Raw genomic sequence first — 4,638 nt, forward strand, 5'->3', positions numbered from 1 at the left:
AAATTTCTTCAAAGGTTAATTGGGAGATGTCCCTAGCTCCAATTAGGTTCAGGGAATCTATACAGTCGTCATGTAGTCCTCGCAAGATACCAACTTGTGAGATTCCTGGGAGAGCTTGTTCAAACATAATTTCTTCAAGCAAAACTGAAATTTCTCTAGATAAACTTCAAATGGTTTACCATTTTTATAAAACATCTGAAAGATGTCATCTCTCTTCATGTCTCCTCCACAATTGAAGTCTTAATATGTTTGCATGAATTTCTTACATTGTTTTCTAGCTTGTGATGGAATTATTATTGAACCCCCTAAACCACTGCAAATCAGTATCTTTTAGGGTTGCTAGAAAAAGCTTCAATCTATGGGCATCTGTTGTATAATCATAGCTCCGACACAATGCATCAAATTAAGTAAAAAGGTATCAATTTTGTCCATGATTAAGCAATAGAAATAAGGTAAGGCAGATGGAGGTATGTTTTTAAGAGCAACAATACACCCTTGGTCAATAATTAGAAACTTAAAGGTTTCTAATTTAGTAGGATTCTTTACTTCTTCGTTAACCATTATATATAATCATTCTTCTATTGTAGTGGATGCACTTAAGGATGTTGGTTCTTTAGAGGATGTTGAGCTTGTTGTTGTATCTATATTGGTTAAAATGTGGACCTAGGGTTTCAATTAAGATAATAAAACCATTAACAAACCAATTTTACGATTACATTGAAAGAGGGGTGAACCTAATAGATCTAGCCACAATCCAAATAAGGAAGGGCTGAAATTTCAATTAGATTCACTAGTTTTTTGTTTTCCCCCTCTTTCTATTTGAAATTGGATGATAATTGTGAAATTAGGGTAAACAAGGAATGATTGAAGTAAATTTTCAAAAATAGATTGCTATAGATATCCCACAGAGCCACAAAGTGAGATCTAGGCAAAACAAGATATTTATAACTTGTTCCTAAAAGTTTGACTTGATTTGTCGAGACCAGCTAGTAAAGATTTGCCTTGGTTCTCTCACTTTCACTTCATCGAAAGTTGAAACTATTCATCATTTTCAACTCTGTCGGATTCCCAAAGTACAAATCCCGAGCATGTTCCCTACACACAAAAAGAAAGGAAATAGGGTTGTGGATAGGAGTTTTCTTTAGGTCAAACCCCGCTTTAGGAATTAACCTTGAATTGAATAATATAAATACCGAAGTAAATGCTAAAGAGATGTACCTCAAATCTGCAATAGTTGATGATGATGCAATTCTATTTGAATGTAATCACAAATGTTGAATGTAATGGCATGACAAACACATGAACATGAAAAACCTAATCAAATGCACATGCTTGCATGAATATTGATGCAAGTTTTCTCCACAATGCTTGAAGGACGAATGACAGTCTTTGTTGTCTGAAAATGCTTCATGGATGCATGAATGTTATAGATAGATAGTGGATTCCAAAAGGAATCTATAGGATATCTTTAAATAGGGTTCCCTAGGTAATTTATCATCTATGCCAACCTCCAATAGTCTAGTGTATCCATGGGGACCAAAATCTATTGGGGAGGGGGAGTATCTGCCCCATTTCAAATTGGGTCCACATTAAGGGGCATCAAAGTGTTTTGGAGCACCCTGGTCTAGTCCATGCCTTTGTCCTCCAAAATCAAGACCATCCGATAAGGAAATAGGGGGAAAAAAGCCTTCAAGACAAGGCCTGCCCAATGGTGTCAACAGGTGACATCAGGGTTGGAGTAAAATAGGATCAAAATGGGCCTAGGGGAATGAAAATGATACACGCTAAAATAGGAACACAAACATGGGGTATAAATTAGACCGGTTACAATTTATGACACTACAGTATCAAATAAGTCTCCTTGATTCTAGGTGAATGGAAGGAATCTTCCTAAGGCATACCTCTCCATTGTATGCAATGAAAGATGAGCTTAGGGATATATTTTTAATTTTTTATCGATAATTGGATTTTGTATTAATTAAAAAACAAACTTACATTCCATATTATCATAATGTTCATTGTGCATGCCCCATGCAAAATTAACAGTAGTATTTACATCCCATACATCAAAAAACTGATTTGAAACCCCATCACCTAGAATTCTACATATTTTAAATCAACAAATACAAAATCACAAAATGTAATGCAATATCATCCTTCCTCCTAGCCCTTGTCCATCACTACCTTCCCATTGTTGTCCACCGCCACCAACGTTGTTGCGTTTTGACCCTCTATCTCTGGTTCACATCTACCACCAGAAGACTCGCCCTGTAGCAACACTCAAACCCTCCTTGTTTTCCTCGAGCCCATAGGTCATCCTCTTTTTCACTTACGAGGAGCCTTTTTTGCCTTTAGGGCTCTGTAGTTCTTGTATGGTCCCCATTTCTCCTTCTCCAGTCTGATTTCCCAATTAGTCACAGAGTCCAAGTATGCTTTCACCACTTGCATCCCAATTTGGTTCGTCACCCTCCTCACTTATTTGTTACAATTCACACTCCATAGGAGAAAAGGTCTAAGAGGTTGTGCAAATTAACTAAAATGAATCCACACTCTCCCTAGGCAAGCAAAACCCTCCTTGTCTTTGGTCATTTCCAGGAAACTCCATCCCTACGAGTCATTCTTTCCTCACATACTTGTGCATTATTTCTGCCACCTTACTCCAACTCCAAACACCATGCCATGAACATCGTGACAATATTTGCATTGGTATTGTATCGAAACTCTTTGTTCAAATATTCCTCTCCAACCATGATTTTCACTCATGTGATGAAAGTTTTCTCTTCAAAGTTGAAGAGATTTGTGAGCCTTTCATCGAAGATTCGGCCCCACAAGGTGACCTGTTGTTTGTGGGTCTGCAAATAGAAATTCACCTCCATCCCCCCACACTTCACACTCACCTCACTCTAAGCTTCTCCAAGACACTAGAAAAATAAGAATGACATTTTGACCTAGGGGTATTTAATTCTCTTTCATTTTCCTTGTGTCTTTAATGCCCCTCCAACTTGGCATTCCTCATTTAATTTTAGCAACATAATAGTATACAGATCCAACTCTACATTGGGAAGAATTTTTTTGGTGTTCCCACCTTGTGGCATGATATCTTTCCTTTAAGTTTTTAGTCAACCTACCATTATTTCTTGGAGGCGATGTTCATTGTTACCACCACTTATCAGCTTAATTATGGGTACAAAGGAATTCTTCCTTTGTACACCCATCTCTATTAAAATTATCACCATGTTACTCCCTACCTACTCCCACAGTTCAAACATCTTGCTTCATCGCTTCGTTATTTGCTAGCAATGATGAGATTGCAACTACCCACCTCTTAATTCTAGTTTGTTCGCATCATCCTTTCTTCACTCCACCTTATGTCACCTTGTCGGAAGTCCACAACCTCTTTAGCTTTCATATCAACCTCCTGATTTGCTTCTCATAGAGTGTGAGAGATTTTAAATTTTTCAAAATCCTTTAACTGTTTAATTATGATCAGAATTAGTTTTTCTATTTTCTAGTGAATTGCACTCCCCTTCATTATTGCCTGAGTAATAATTTTGGAGTCACCTTGTAGTTGTAGATATCTAACCCCGAGCCTTTTTTCCATCTGAATTGCCAAGAGGGTTGCATTTTCTTATGCTAAATTATTAGTAGTAATACCTAATCCTTGTCCGCATCTCGCCAAAACCTCTCCTTCATGGTTTCTTGCCACACACCCTACACCTGATTGACTCGGGTTACCACTTGTCACTTCGTTGAAGTTAACCTTAAACCAGTCTTTATCCAAAGGAATCTATTTCACTCAAAAACCTTAAACCTTAGCACTGGTATCCTTGGCAATGATGCCAAAAATGATTGATTCATTTTAAGTATGATAGATTGATGCATAAAAATTATGTATTAATCTCATTGAACTAACATATCCTTATCAATTAACCTAATAACATATAGAGGCTTATATAATTATCGACAAGGGATGTATCTTCTTGGATGATTGTTGGCACTATATGTGTAATTGAGGAGGCTCTAAGTTAGTCTATTAGTTGTGTATAAAAAATTAAATGAAAGCAACAAACTAAATTGAAAATTTAACTTTATTGAAAGTAAATCTAACTACATAGTAGCTGGTACGGGTAACTAATCAATGACACAATAGTGGTTGTAGGTGATTGTTTCTACTGGACTAACTATGTTGCATCTTATTATATACAATCTTAATAATTAATAATAGCTAATCATATTAATTAAAATGAAATAATTTAAATTATTAACCAACAATAAAATATGTTATGAAGAGATTTACAATACCTCAAGTGGCTCTTGCTTGAGTGTTGTAACCTCAAATATCAATATTTATTCCTTTAGCTCATAGCTTCATTATCAACATTCACCATTTATTGCATATCCAAAAGGAATATATAAAATTGATAACAATATTGTTGATTGCACAACAATAACTATTCTATTCTCTATTGAAGTAGAGAGTTTTCAAAATGATGTTGCTCAAAAAATCCCGCCCAGTGGCATGCATTCTGGGGATGACACCTGGAGGAAGCCCTTTGGTCTACGATGTCCCTGGTCCTCAAGGTAGCCCTTCGGCCTGCATTGTCCCTGGTCTTACATTAGGTGATGTGTTGTCAAGCC

The sequence above is a fragment of the Cryptomeria japonica genome, chromosome 3 (assembly GCF_030272615.1).
Source record: "Cryptomeria japonica chromosome 3, Sugi_1.0, whole genome shotgun sequence".
Taxonomy (NCBI): Eukaryota; Viridiplantae; Streptophyta; class Pinopsida; order Cupressales; family Cupressaceae; genus Cryptomeria; species Cryptomeria japonica.